Genomic DNA, 16,351 nt, shown 5'->3' with positions numbered 1-16,351 from the left:
TCGCCGGGTGGAATTTTCTCTGACCTCTCTAAGGCATATGACTGTATGAATCACACTATTCTCCTAGATAAGCTGATGTTTATGGGAATGATTGTATAGCCAACTATTGGATACTGTCATATCTGACCAAAATAAAGCAGAAAGTTGTACTCAGTAATTTAAGCAATACAGTCCAGGGACATAATTCAGACTGGGAAGAAATCATGTCTGGGATTCTCCGAGGTTCAGTCTTAGGTCCGTTACTGTTCCTCATGTGTGTAAACGATCTTCCATCTAGTATACAACAAGCAGAATTTGTTCTTTTTGCAGATGACACTACTATTGTAATCAATCCAAGCATATGCACAGAAACAGAAGAAATGGTAAACAAAGTTCTTAAAAGTATCATTGCATCATTTTCTGTAAATGTTTTTAAAAAGACACAACGTATTCGGTTCTGTACATCTAGATATACTACACCAATGATGAGTGAAACACAAGGTGAGGAAATAAAAAGTTGAGCAGAAACTTCAAAATTCTTAGGGGTTTGTACTGATGAAAATTTAAATTGGGAAAAAACATCTTTTGGAACTCCTAAAACAACTTGGTTCAGCCACATTTGCGCTTAGGATCATTGCAAATCTTGGAGAGAGACAAATCAGTAGATGACATGTTTTCCAATTTTTTCAGTCAATAATTTCATATGGAATAATGTTATGTGATAACTGATACAAAAGGTCTGACAAGCAGTAAAGAAAAATTTGGTAACAAACTGAGAAAGTTTTTCCTTGACAACTCCTGTTTCACAGAAGAATTTCTATTACTGTAATGTGTAAAAGGTGGTGGTTAGGAATTAATAACTCATATCTATCTCTTTTCGTTTGGTAAAAAAAAAAAATCTTAGAAATGGTCATGGTGTAACCGTGTGTAATTTGCGATGTGAATGTAAAATGGCTTATTACCCACCATTACGATCTATTGTGCAAAATGATCCATGGAACATGTAAGTAAGCAACTAACTAAAACAACAGAAAAGCAACACAGTATCAAAGGCTTCTAAAGCTTGCCTGTTAACTGGATTCTACACTCATGCTCATAAGTTAAAGATAAATAATTGCAGAATGTGGTACCACAAAACGTGGCACTACACAAAACTGGTGCTAATATCATAGGCACATAGGGAACACACACGACACAGATCTGTAAGTCCACGGTATTGTTGATAAGTTGAGAACCCCCCCCCCCCCTCCCCGAAACACATGTGCTACCAAACGCCACTGTTTCCTGCACATGTATCCCGACATCAACATGGGATATGATCACCATGCACACGTACACGGAACGCACAACGGGCTGGCATACTGTGGATCAGGTGGTCGAGCAGCTGCTGGGGTATAGCGTCCCATTCTTGCACCAGTGCCTGTCGGAGCTCCTGAAGTGTCATAAGGGTTTGAAGACGCGTAGCGATACGTCGAGCGAGAGCATCCCAGACATGCTCGATGGGGTTTAGGTCTAGAGAACAGGCAGGCCACTCCATTCACCTGATATCTTCTGTTTCAAGGTATTCCTCCACGATGGCAGCTCGATGGGACTGTGCGCTATCATCCATCAACAGGGAGGTGGGACCCACTGTACCCCTGAAAAGGCGGACATACTGGTGCAAAATGACGTCCCACTACACCTGACGTGCTACCGTTCCTCTGTCAAAGACATGCAGGAGTGTACGTGCACCAATGATAATCCCACCCCACACCATCAAACCACAACCTCCATACAGGTACCTTTCAAGAACTTTAAGGGGTTGGTATCTGGTTCCTGGTTCACGCCAGATGAAAATCCTGGGAGAATCACAGTTAAGTCTATACCTGGACTCGTCTGTGAACATAACCTTGGACCACTGTTCCAGTGACCATGTACTGCTTTACGGGCTCTCCTGTGACCAGCAGTCAGTGGAATGCACCCTGCAGGTCTTTGGGCGAATAAACCATGTCTCTTCAGTCGTCTGTAGACTGTGTGTCTGGAGACAACTGTTCCAGTGGCTGCGGTAAGGTCCCGAGTAAGGTTACCTGCAGTACTCTGTGGCCGTCTGCGGGCACTGATGGTGAGATATTGGTCTTCTTGTGATGTTGTACACTGTGGACGTCCCGTACTGTAGCGCCTGGACACGTTTCCTGCCTGCTGGAATCGTTACTATAATCTTGAGATCACACTTTGTGGCACACGGAGGGCCCGTGCTACGTCCTGCTGTGTTTGACCAGTAGCCCTAGTATTCTACCCCTCATAACGTCATTAACATGTGTTCTTTGAGCCATTTTCAACAAACAGTCACCATTAGCACGTCTGAAAACGTCTGCACACTTACTCGCTGCACCGCACTCTGACATGCACCAACACACCTCTGCGTATGTGAACTGCTGCCAGCGCCATCGTGCGACCATGGTCATGGCCGAGTGGTTCTAGGCGCTTCAGTCCGGAACCGCGCTACTGCTACGGTCGGGCATGGATGTGTGTGATGTCCTTAGGTTAGTTAGGTTTAAGTAGTTCTAAGTTGTAGGGGACTGATGACCTCAGAAGTTAAGTCACAGCACGATAGGATATTCAAGCGTGGTGTAGACAGTTCTTATGTAGATCTGATGCATTTTTTTTTCAGTATTCTGCCAATAAATCGCAGTCTTTGATTTTCTTCACCCACATCTATGTGGTCATCCCAACTTAAGTTATTCGTAATTGTAATCTCTAAGTATTTAGTTGAATGTACAGCGTTTAGATTTGTATGACCATGCTCTGCATGGTCATACTTCGCAAACCGCCCACCAGAGCGTTGTTTCACCATGTTTCAGCGTTATTCTTAATTTATGAGCATGAGTGTAGTTCAAATCTATCGCCGGCCGTAGTAGCCGTGCGGTTCTAGGCGCTACAGTCTGCACCCGAGCGACCGCTACGGTCGCAGGTTCGAATCCTGCCTCGGGCATGGATGTGTGTGATGTCCTTAGGTTGGTTAGGTTTAATTAGTTCAAAGTTCTAGGTGATTGATGACCTCAGAAGTTAAGTCGCATAGTGCTCAGAGCCATTTTTTTTTTTTTTCAAATCTATCGGTGGCCTTGCTGACTATCGATGGTGCATATCCGTTTTTCGTTATATTACCGAAAATCAAAATATATTTCAATTTCGCTAACGGAAGTAGGTCGTGCGTAATGTCGTTTAGGTGACTGCGTGTTCCGGACTGCTTGGAGTCACTTCCCCCCCTCCCCCCCCCACTCCCCTTCTTTTGCTATATGCTTCTCAGGTGTTCGATATTATTTCTGTGTTGAAATTGTACGGCCATTCTTCACAACTCATTATGTGTAATCCCAAAGAAAGACACTTCTATAACAGTACTAAAGAAGCTCGTCTTCAAAATATTTGCCCGAAATTGTAGGTCTGCCTCTCTTTGATTTTTCTACTTCCTCATATATACCATACTTTTTGTTGGACAACCTCAGAAATGGTGGTTTTGAAACATTAAACCGTTTACTTTCCTTTTTCCAACACATCTTATTCTTATAAACTACAACAATAACTTTAGTTATTTGAGAACACTTTCTTTGATCAATGTTCCTTATTATTCTCTTCGAATCTGCGCAGAATTACAAGAGAATAAGAGAGCTTACTAATACAGGCAGACTTTAAACATGAAAAAGTAAGGGATCCACTTTAAGAAACTACAAGGAGCCAGTTTACGCAACTGTGGCCTATACTTTGTTAACTAAATAATTTTTTATTTTGAAAGGCTTGCCTACTAACAGCCAAGAGAGTGTAAAACCTTTTTTGTCAAAACACGTAATGGCTAATTTATAAGTAAAATTAGAAACGTGTGACTTTTGCACTCCACTGCGGAGTGGTGAAAGCCTAAACTACAATTTACAATTGGTCCCACTAGAGTTTTGGAGAATACAGAACCAAGAACCAGGGGGTTCGCTTTAGTGGAGGGCGTGCAATTTAGGTCACGTTCCTCTAACAACAGCATTATTAATTATCACTGCAATAATATCATACATAATTCACACACCTGACTTCTTGTGTCTATCAAACATTCGGAAAGGAAAAGAGAGACAGAGACAATGCTAGAAAAAACAGCTCATTTCCATTACCGGCCTGAAGCTTACAAGCTTTCTTTTTCGCCTCTCACAAAAAAGAATATGTAGCCCGTGATAAGAAAGTCAAGTGCTGAGACCACAATCTTGGAGCGTCTAGACCTGTCTGATTACTGTCAGCATTACCTTCCTTAGATTTAAAGTTCCAGAAAGTCGCCATTTACCCTCTCCACATGACTACACTCAAGAATGGGCATTGTGCAGAAATTCTATGGCTTTGATTTCCTGAGTACGGGCATATGATTTGCTGTCACAGCTGATAAGAAGTATAAGAGATTTCTGGAGTTTGTAATGCCCTTGTCTGTTCCGCAACAAACTGTTCACTTATTGCCATACCAGACAATAGCTACAATCTCACAGGAGTAAGACGATATGTTGGTAAATGAAACAGAAGGTGGATGCAATGGATTAAAACTAGAAAGCTGTACAGACCATAGGGTTGACAGCTGGACGGCAAAAGTAGGCGATGGCGATAAAGATCTCAATATTTTAAGGCTTACGTCGAGATATAACCTCTCTACCAAACTTGCCTTACTTGATGCAAAGAGTCTACGGGATGTTTCGTCTATCATTTAAGAATTCTCTCAGCTGAATATGTTGATCTATCCAGCCAAATGTTTCAAAACGTACCCTCACTATTTTAGTCTGCTCATCAGTTAAGTGCCATAGCTGCGAGTAGACGTCAAACTCGTGGAAGAATTTGCAGTTGTCTCAATAATTCTGATAAGCCACTTGTAAAACAAAACCATCTTTCGAAATGATATCTGCAGCTCATTAGACGCGAATCAAGTTAGATGCGATGCAGTTTCTATGGGCCTTGCCAACTGTTGACAGTAATAAAGTCCTCAAGCTGAAAATAGATCTTCGATATAACAAATGCAAACACACTATAGATGTTACCTAGTGCTATTGTCTACGACTGTTTGTCGCAGGTGTGGAGACTAGTCTCATTTCCTGTTCTATTCCCAGAAGAAATGGCCTCCAAGTTAAACAGATGTCACTACAGATGCAGTGTTTCAGTTCAACAGAGAACATAACACGCATGTTCTTTGTGCGGCAGAAAATGCGCAGCTCTGCGGACCAATATAAGCCGTAGGCAGACGTCTTACTGTATCACTGAAGATGGCTATCTCCACCAGAACCATTCTCCTTCTTTGCTTGGCCTTTGCGGTAAGAATCTTATTACTCCTGGTAACAAAAACTCTGTTACGCGGTGTAGAAAAATTTCCGCTATCAGTCGCAATAGAAGATTATTTATTCGTCACACGGCCGACTTCGGGCTTATGCCCATCCTAAGGAGTTTATACATTCAAGTACGTGTTTATATTGCTGGAGATCAATAAAGACGAAGCAATATAAGCATGTACAGGAATGTATAAACACTTAAGGATGGGCAAAAGCCCAGAACCGGCTGTGTGACGAATAAATAATCTCTTATTGCGACTAATAGCGGAAATTTTTCTACACCCTACAAAGGAACAGTCACGGAGTTCAACAGCATCCACTAAGGATAAAATTCACTGTATTACAGTTGAAATACGAGGCATGAATTTGATAACAGAATTTTCATGTCTAGTAATAAGAAATAGTGGAATATCGATACAGTTTTCAAAGTTACGGCCATTGATTATACCACATAAAAATGTAAACCTGTCATCAACTGGAAATTTGGTTTTGACCCCACAGTGTCTCAGTAGTCATAGCCCTATTGGAGGTGGTATGCTGTTGAATTCCTATGACTTTTGAACCGATCTAGCCAACCACCTACAGTACATGAACAATAGTATCAGGCCACATACAATATTAGTGGACATTAATATGGAGTGTGTCCATCCTTCGCCATTATGACGGCATGAATTCCGCTGTGGACACTTTCATCGAGACGTGTGAATATGGAGGAATGGCAGCCCTTTCTTGCTCGAGAGCAGGAACCAGGGAAGATAGTGAGGAGTCTGGAAATAAGTCGATGTCTAACTCACCCGAAAATTTCCATCGACTTGATGTCGTCACTCTGGGCATGCCATTCCATTTCACTAATGTTATTGTCAGACCACTGCCTCACAGATGCTGATCTGTGACAGTGTATATTCTCATACTAATATAATCACCGCTCCCTAACTGTTTCTCTATTATACGCAATCCACAAAGCTATAAAATGCGTTCAGTTCTTTCCGCGTTTAGCATGTTCCTACTCACCCCAAGCACGGATAGTACGTCTATAACATAACAGAACCTCCAACAGTAGTTCACTGTTGACACTACACACGAGGCAGGTAATGTTATCAGGCATCAGGCAAAACTAAATCCTTCCGTCGGATTGCTACAGGGTATAGCGTGATTCATCACTGCAGATCGCTCATTTTCAGTCATCCACTGCCCACTGGCGCCGCTCTTGACTCACCTCAGTCGTCTGACTCCAGAAATGTGCGGCTCATGACGAGCTACTCTACCACTGTACCCCTTATTTTTAACTCCCAACACACAGTCATTGTTCTAGCTGGACTGCTGGTAGTATTTTGGAAATCGAGAGTTTTCTCCCGCTGATTTCATGCGATTTTTCAATTTTGGCAATTTAACTGCTATCCCTAGAGTAAAATGAAAGATAATTTTCAACACAGAAGCAAATTTTAGAATAATGTTTGCTACACAACTCTGCTTATTTTCTGGTTTTCGTCTGGTCTCCTCCTAGATGACAGTAGAGGCGGTACATAACGCTAAGCATTCACTGATGGGGGTAGAAAACGTTACACCATGATGCACAAGCCTGACATTCATCAGTATTTCCGGAGATGTTCATCACATAAGGGATATTAAATGACATAACATTTATCCCATTTGGAATCCATGTCCATCATCAACATCGTTGTGATGATGTTTTGGTTTGTGGGGCGCTCAACTGCACGGTCACCAGCGCCCGTACAAAGTCACAATTTTTACACAGTCCAATGTTTTACACAACCCAATCTAGCCACTGTCTACACCCAGTCCCTGGGCATAGAAAATCCCCAATCCGGCCGGGAATCGAACCCGGGACCTCGTGATCCAGAGGCATCAATGCTAGTAACTAGACTACGAGCTGCGGACAACATCGTTATGACGTGTGACAACCACAGGTACAAATATGCTCTAGTGTTCATTATGGGATGGAAACCAACAGCCTGTGAGTGCTGTGTTAAGGAATTTTCAGCTTGGCTCGAAACCTACGCTGTGTCAGATTGCTGGTATAAAAATGAATGTCTTTCCATCGCACCCCAGACGTGATCTGTGGGTGGTAAATCGAGTGAATGGGCACGCCAGTTAAGGATCCTTAAATAACTCAAAATGCTTGTGGTGTGAACTTTTGTGAGGTCTTGGATTACTTCAATGGAATATGCCATTTGGCATCCAGGTCATTATGGGTATGACAGAAGGGTTTACCATTCTCGCCAAATAATGGAGTTCATTCAGCTCCCTTCAACAATTTCCAATTCAATGTTGTCATCACTAACAGCTCATATCTAACAGCTCAACACATCACTATTACAGGTGGTGGAGAGGTGTGGGTCGCCAGAATCGATGCATCTAGTGACTTCTGATCATTTCGTCAATGTTGGTTTTGGTCTCACAGCCACGTAACGAAATGAGACTCCTCACTGAACACCCAAGTATGACACTCGCTTCCCAGATCACAGTGGCTCTACACCATGTTAGTCTCTGATGTCTGTCGGGGCAACCGACCGTGGCAGCTCTTGAAATCAACCCTGTTTCAAGTAATTAATACCCGACTGTTCGTGGGGAAAACACTACATGTAACCTCTGCAACGATTTCATCTACCGTCATCCGTCTTCTCGTCCGAGACAGTCCCAAAAATCTTACGATCTCCCCTTTCGCCTTTGTGTTTATATTCTCCTGCTCCGTTTAATGCCTCTACGACCTGTGTCGGTTATGTCGATCACTGGAGTTACTTGATGAAAATGTCATTGTCACTAGTAAATTCGACTTCATTTAGTTTCCAGCTTTATTATAGAGCCTTTAAATTATGTGATAAGCAAGGTCATGTGAGTGGCAAGTGTTATTAATGAAGTTTATTATACTGCTTGAAGTACTTAGAATCACTGTCATGTCATGTCATGCATCATTGTCATACAAGCGCCCGCATCTCGTGGTCGTGCGGTAGCGTTCTCGCTTCCCACGCCCGGGTTCCCGAGTTCGATTCCCGGCGGGGTCAGGGATTTTCTCTGCCTCGTGATGGCTGGGTGTTGTGTGCTTTCCTTAGGTTAGTTAGGTTTAAGTAGTTCTAAGTTCTAGGGGACTGATGACCATAGATGTTAAGTCCCATAGTGCTCAGAGCCATTTGAACCATTTGTCATACAAGCTGGTATCGAATCCTGTTGTTGTTGTAGTCTTCATTCCAGAGAGTGGTTTGATGCAGCTCTCCAGGCTACTCTACCCTGTGTAAGATTCTTCATCCCAGTACCTACTGCAACCTACATCCTTCTGAATCTGTTTAGTGTATTCCTCTCTTGGTCTCCCTTTATGATTTTTACCCTCCACGCTGCCCTCCAATACTAAATTGGTGATCCCTTGATGCCTCAGAATATGCCCTACCAACCGATCCCTTCTTCGAGTCAAGTTGTGCCACAAAATCCTCCCCAATTCTATTCAATACATCCTCATTAGTTATGTGATCTACCCAACTAATCTTCAGCATTCTTTTGTAGCACCACATTTCTCTATGCTAGAAACGTAGATTTGCCTTTCCTCAATCTATTTTCTAAGATGAGTCGTGTTCCAACATTTCTACGAAATCCAAACTGATCTTCCCCAAGGTCGGCTTCTACCAGTTTTTCCACTCGTCTGTATAAAATTCGTATCCTATCTGTCCCTAATGAGTCCTATTCATTTTGATTTGTTTGAAAGCATTGGAAGATTAGGTATATTTTTTCATGTCTGTGTAGCTGGGCACTGCGCAAAAGACATCTGTTATCATAACTGGGGGAATGCTAGTCTTACTTCATCTATTTCGGTAAAAATATTGAAAAAAAAACTGAAGATGGCGACGCAAGTAAACAGTGGAAGCAGCAAAACATCGTCTCACTTCGAGCTTTGTCTCCTAAGGTTTCTTTACAGATTTATAAACTTACAATAAGGAAACCAAGGTAACAACGAAATGTCTACAGGTGTGAAAAAATAATATTTACAAAATGCGGCACATACCACAGAATAAAAAGAAGCCATCAAGTGCACCTATGATACGGACACTACCATTAGCCTTTCCAAACGAAACATAAAAAAAAAAAAACTGAGCAGAAGAACCGATTATTCCATCCTTTATTTCGAGATAACGTGGTGTCAACGCATATTCTAACTAAGAAATTCATCCTTTCATAACTGAAATATAAGTGGGACGCTATAAGGTAACCAACAACAACAAAAATACACGTAATCGCATCATTTGAGTCAATCATAATGATATTACAAACAGCTTAAAACAGTACTGTATTTTTACGGTAATGAAGATGACCCACATAAGATGGCCCTCAACGAAATTTGTCTGCACAAGAAATAGGTGAGAAGACAGAAGACGGAGTTATAAAAACAAATCGTCTAGAAAAGATAAACATCTAGGGCTGAGACCCTGTCAACAGCTATGATTAAAGGTGCAGGAAAGCTAATGCAGAAAGCTTTTTGCAAAAGTGTTCACACAGTATCTGACGAAGACAACTCCCCAAAACTGGAATTATTCTATGTGGCAAGAAAGGAGTCACATAAGATATCAATAACTATAACTTATCTACTTATTTTCCGTAGTGTATAAGATAATCAATAAAATTCTCGACAACCGCATAAAATACCATTGTAATTTAATCTTAATAAAAAATAATATATTTTTTAGTTTTTCTACATGACTATTTTTGTATTCGGATCGAGCGATACGGCAGAGTAATTGCTTATTTTGGCCTTTGTCGTAAATATCGTTGAAAGAAGCCAAGACACAAAAAACCAAAAAGGACCTTATGAAGGATAAAGGAGCCGACGAGATTTTCTGAAATGTCTGACTCAACACAATATTGTTGTAAGATTAACGAATAATTAAGACGCAAACAATAAAGGGTGATCTCCAGTGTTACGTGTGCACTACATTATTTACCTTAACTGAAGTCCTATCCTTCTCCTAGATTCTTACTTAAGTCTGCGTCGAATATTACATTGTTCTAAAGGAAGTACCGCAACTGTAGTTGAAGAGGTGACTGTAAGGACCACAGCAGAAGTGGATAGAAGAAAAAAATTGTTTGGAGTGCTCTTGGTAAACAAAATGGATTTTCTAAAATTTAGCTTCCGCTGAGTCTAAACAGAAAGTTTACAGTCGTGTGCATTTCAATTTTTCGAACTATGACAGGCGCGTTTAATGCGAAAAACATTAAGGAGCTAACTTCAGTACTGTTGGAGACTGCTGGGAAATGGGTCGTAAAAAAGTCATACATCTGAAAAATTCCATGCTTTCTTTGATGAGTTCAGAGATCCAAGTGGAGCAATGAAAATAATATCGAAATAAAATAGTCGAATATATAAATCTGCATCAACAGAAAATCAACACAAAGTCCTTAGCAGCCTGCCCATTAATGGGAATCGACAGGGCGTCTTAAACCTTCTGGGTCAGACTATAACAGATAACAGTGGGTCTACAACCGATTATATTGAGATCAAGAACCAAAGGTCAAAAATACATTTTTATTGTGTTATGGACACACACGGAGTGCACCGTAAAACGACAACGTAACTCATAGTAATTGTTCAAAGGACGATCGCCAGTCTCAATCCATGTGTTGCAACGGCGCACGCAGTTCTACCGTACTCTCGCAAAGTTCCCGGATGTCTGTTGTACACTGGAACAGGCAGCGGGTGATAAATAGCGCACGCACCTGACCACCAGGCATACTGTACACGACATAGCCGTACCACGTGTGTCATGTGACGACTGCAGGCACCGCATCGGCGCATCAAACCGTGGCGCACGCACACAAGTATCCCTGGTGACAGTTGTGCATTGTTCAGGCAGCTTGTGATGTGTCCATGACGAGGTGTGTTATTGTGTACAGTGTACCTCACGTAGTCGAAGGTGGATCGTCACTCGTCACGAGAGTTGGCAGACATGCATTTAACGTACGGTGCGGCAGGATGTGGTGCCCGTAAAGCAGCACGAATGTATAGAGAACGCTTTCCCAACAAACGTCATTCTGCCTAGAAGATGTTTATCTCTGTGAATATCAACTTACGAGACACCAGGTCTTCACGCCACAGAGAACCTACCAAGGAAACCGCCAAAGACATATCCGAGTATGAGATTTCGAGGAGGTGCTATTGGATCGCATGGCCGACTACCCAGCAATAAGCTTCTGTCAACTTGCACGTGGAACGCATAGAGTGTGGAGAGTACTCGTGGAACTGGTATTGCGCCTCAATCACAAAGAAAGAAGCATTAAGACCAACGGACTTTGTGCACCACGTTCACTTCTGTCAATGGATTTCCCACTGAAGTGCTGTAGTACTGAAATTCGTTCGGTTTGTACTGTTCATGGATGAGGCCTCATTCATCCGTGATGGTGTTTTCAACAGCCACGTCTGGAGCGAGGACAATACCCACGCCACCTACATCGATGGCCCCCAACAACGACTCTCCTCAGTGTGGGTCTCCTAACAGGACCTTATCTGCTGCCTCCCCGTTTGACTGGTCTACATCTACATCTACATCTACATCCATACTCCGCAAGCCATCTGACGGTGTGTGGCGGAGGGTACCCTGAGTACCTCTATCGGTTCTCCCTTCTATTCCAGTCTCGTATTGTTCGTGGAAAGAAGGATTGTCGGTATGCTTCTGTGTGGGCTCTAATCTCTCTGATTCTATCCTCATGGTCTCTTCGCGAGATATACGTAGCAGGGAGCAATATACTGCTTGACTCTTCGGTGAAGGTATGTTCTCGAAACTTTAACAAAAGCCCGTACCGAGCTACTGAGCGTCTCTCCTGCAGAGTCTTCCACTGGAGTTTATCTATCATCTCTGTAACGCTTTCGCGATTACTAAATGATCCTGTAACGAAGCGTGCTGCTCTCCGTTGGATCTTCTGTATCTCTTCTATCAACCCTATCTGGTACGGATCCCACACTGCTGAGCAGTATTCAAGCAGTGGGCGAACAAGCGTACTGTGCCCTACTTCCTTTGTTTTCGGATTGCATTTCCTTAGGATTCTTCCAATGAACCTCAGTCTGGCATCTGCTTTACCGACGATCATCTTTATATGATCATTCTATTTTAAATCACTCCTAATGCGTACTCCTAGATAATTTATGGAATTAACTGCTTCCAGTTGCTGACCTGCTATTTTGTAGCTAAATTATAAGGGATATATCTTTCTATGTATTCGCAGCACATTACACTTGTCTACATTGAGATTCAATTGCCATTCCCTGCACCATGCGTCAATTCGCTGCAGATCCTCCTGCATTTCAGTACAATTTTCCATTATTACAACCTCTCGATACACCACAGCATCATCTGCAAAAAGCCTCAGTGAACTTCCGATGTCATCCACCAGGTCATTTATGTATATTGTGAATAGCAACGGTCCTATGACACTCCCCTGCGGCACACCTGAAATCACTCTTATTTCGGAAGACTTCTCTCCATTGAGAATGACATGCTGCGTTCTGTTATCTAGGAACTACTCAATCCAATCACACAATTGGTCCATGTTATGTGGTGTCTTTGCGAGATGTGTTGCCACAGTTATTGGAGACTATACCCCCTGCTGTCCGCAAAAAGATGTGTTTTCAACAGATGGTACACCAGCCTTCTTGGATGTTAATGTCCACGAGGAGTTAAACAACACGTACCCTCATCGTTGATTTGGAAGGGAAGGTCCTATCCCATGGCCAAAGCGATCTTCGCACCTCACACCTCAGAACGTGTTCATCTGTGGTTACATCAAGACGTTGGTGTGTGAAGCCCCCGTAGAAACGGATTAAGACCCGCTTGCTAGGGTCCAAGCCGCCAGTGTCCTGGTACACCAGAGATCATTGAGAGAGTGCAGCAGAACTTCATACGCCGTTTTCATGCGTGCTTTGAGACTGGCAGTCGTCGCTTGGAACAATTATTATGCTCTACGTTGTTATGCGGTGTACTCCGTGTATGTTTGTAACACACACAATAAATGTGGATTTCCAACCAATGGTGTCCTATCTGAATATAATAGATTGTGGACCCATTTTCACCTGTTTCACTTGGACCCAGAAGGTTTCAGACACCCTGAACATTACAAAGCGGCAGAAACAGTCGCAGATTGCCTTCCTAATGCTCTCTAGGGGTTACAAAAATTTCGTTTTCAGTATCTCAGATGACTGTTGGCCAAATTTAAAAATACAAAATGCTGTCTTAATCTGCTCATTAAGAGCTATGGTTTTACGTTAAAATTTGGACAAAATAGTGGAAGTAAGAAACTGTGTACTTCTTGGGGCAGGGTAACTCACGGCGCGCAAATTACCCAGGCTATATTCAACCAGTATTTGAGAATGACGGCACTCAGCGACTTCTAACAAACTTTGCTCATAATTTCAAACCTTTTCGAAACTTTTTCTCGCTGATACCACTACAAAACAAGGATAACGTTTACCGCTTACTACATTTTAGCAGTTCATGCACTAAAACTTCAACATCAGGTATGACCCAATTCTGAAAACACTTTACTGACAGTATCCAGATATAGCACTGAATGTACCTGCAAAGTCATATCGCCGTACAACAGATAGTTCAGGAGATACGATGTGAACTCTGAGATTCATGAAACTGGTGTGATTTGTACATGTGAGTTCGATTTTTTAAGAATGGAATGTGTGGGAGGGGAGTTACTGGTAATCCTGAATTAGCTACCATTAAACCGAAAGTAGATCTATAGTATAACGAATCAATCGGTATGCAAGATACTGCTTTACCACATGTGTTTTCCCTGAAGCAGTGACATGCAAAACAAGCAGCAGTCACGACAGACGCGGCGGTGCAACACAGGATATAACACGCAGCCACTTTGTGCCGCAGCAAACGCGCAGAACTGGGGAGAAATATAAGCCGTAGGCAGACGTCCTGCTGTATGATTCGAGATGGCTGCCTCTGCCAGAAATATTGTGCTTCTCTGCTTGGTCTTCACGGTAAGTCTTCCGTTATCCCCGTTTCAAATGACTTTATCCATCGCTTGTACCAGGTGCCAGGAGCTGTTACTGGGTAGAAAAATCGTTAAGGCCTGCACCGGACTGTGCCTTCCCATGCTATCGCCCAGCATGGTTTCCGAAAACATTGGTCACTTGGACCCCAATTCGCGCTTGCGTCACATGAGATCCTGGAAAGCATGCACCAAGCAATCGAATAAATGGAGTATTTCTTTACTTCCGAAAAGCATTTGACTAATCATCACACCTTCACTTGTTAACGAAAACGCAATCAAATGTGGTATCAAACGAAAGTTATGACTTGGCTGAGGATTTCTTTGTAGGAAGGACACAGCAAGTTATCTATGACAGTATGTTATGTATGGATAAGAAAGTTACTTCAGGTATCTCACAGGGAAGTGTCTTGGCCCTTCGCGGTTCATGTTATGTACTGATGATCTTGTCGACAATGTCGACAATATACTTGTGAGGTACATCACTAATACAAATAAGCAAGCCGTGCATGTGTTATAGATCAATTCTGTACGTATTTTCATATTAAATACAGCGAACTCATTCGTGAAAATAACATCGTGGCACTTAATTTGAGGGCCTATTGCGTCTTCTACCAAGTCGCTACAAAGACCAAAGCCAGTCCTGTATGGAAACCAAGTGGGTTGCTGAGAAGAAGGTAGTCGACTCTGGGGTATACATTGAGTCGCTGTTACGTTCTAATGGCTGGGAAAATAGTGGGCTGCGACTAAGAGAGAAAAATGTATGTGTGTGTGTGTTGGCGAAACTGTGTGCGTTGTACAAAAGCTGATGAAGCTATATGGTTCTACTGAAAGAGCAACCTGTCACTGTCTTCTCCTCCATCTGCCACAGTATGACGAATAGCCACACGGTACATTTTGTACAAATAATAGTTTTCTCTGCTACTAATACCCCACGGAGACAACAGAGATAAAATTAGACTCATTGCAGAGTGCACCGAGGCATTTAAGCAAAAATTCTTCCCTCACTCCATGCGTGAAAAGAACATGGAGAAATCCTAATAAATTTTTTAGGGGAAATACACTCTGCTATGTTCTTCACAGTCGTTTACAAGATATAGATGTAGTGTAAAGATGTAGAAATGTCTAGAATTATTAAAGTAATTGATTGTGCCTTGATTCCAGTTGTCTTGAGGCATGATAGAAGATGATGAAAACAATACTCCACTATATTGTCAGTTATACTACTTGGAGCTATGCAGTGGTAACACTCTGGACTCGAATTTGCGATGACAGCGATTGAAATTGATCACCCATACTTAGTTTTTCGCAAGTTCTCTAAATCGCTTGAAAGTGTCCTGCGGGATGGTTCCTTTCCAAAAGTAACGGCCAGAATGTTGAACCCTCATCTTACTTTTCCTTTCAGCAGTGCTAGTTTCAATAACGACTTATTCCTGTATCTGCAGGTGGTGGCCGCGATGCCACACGATTCTGTAGAGGTGCCGCGACCAGTGCTGCCTAGCGGAGACGTCAGCTACCAGGAGAGGATACAGACTGCAGTGGGCGCCAAACCTCCCACGGAGGATTTGGAAGACCGCAGGATACGCTTCCACCCCATTATCTTCTGAGCGAGCTACCGGCAAATGCAAGAACAGATGTTTCTTTTTCATTTAAAGTTTTCTGTCTCAAGTATCAAAAACTTATCGATACTGCTTGTGACCCTATGTGGAGAGCTATTAGTCCCCATCTTCCAAACGAATATAAATTACAAACGGATAAATGAATTTTAACATTCAATAGTGTACTAAATTCCTCCTAAAAGCACTGAAAGTTTTGTCGATATATCTATTGCTTCAAAACGAAAAACTGAATGATAATTTCTGTGTGCCTGCAGATCTTGTAACAACTCTTCCCACGAAGATTCGTTTATTTGCTCGTTTTCGTGTGATCTGTTATCGTAGAACCGCAAGTGAGCATAGATAGCACGCAGACCAATACTTGTAGGCCAGTAATAATAAATATTCAACGAAACAAATTGCGCCTCTTAGAAACTACGAAACTAATTAACT

General features: G+C 42.3%; 1 protein-coding gene and 1 long non-coding RNA gene across 2 annotated transcripts in view; one reads left to right on the top strand and one right to left on the bottom strand.

Moving 5' to 3' along the window:
* LOC126204221 (uncharacterized) overlaps nucleotides 1–4,853 on the bottom strand; it is a 41,112-nt gene extending 36,259 nt beyond the window's left edge. The window contains exon 1 of the mRNA XM_049938618.1: nucleotides 4,743–4,853. The gene's annotated coding sequence lies outside the window, so the exon portion shown is untranslated. The remainder of the gene's footprint in view (nucleotides 1–4,742) is intronic.
* Nucleotides 4,854–5,235: 382 nt separating this feature from the next.
* Nucleotides 5,236–16,079, top strand: LOC126203528 (uncharacterized). The gene is made up of 3 exons (XR_007540288.1): nucleotides 5,236–5,282; nucleotides 14,100–14,292; nucleotides 15,749–16,079. It is a non-coding gene; the product is annotated as an uncharacterized LOC126203528 (long non-coding RNA).
* Nucleotides 16,080–16,351: the final 272 nt, after the last annotated feature.

The sequence above is a fragment of the Schistocerca nitens genome, chromosome 9 (assembly GCF_023898315.1).
Source record: "Schistocerca nitens isolate TAMUIC-IGC-003100 chromosome 9, iqSchNite1.1, whole genome shotgun sequence".
In the NCBI taxonomy this organism is placed as follows: Eukaryota; Metazoa; Arthropoda; class Insecta; order Orthoptera; family Acrididae; genus Schistocerca; species Schistocerca nitens.
This window is presented reverse-complemented; position numbering and strand designations above follow the sequence as displayed.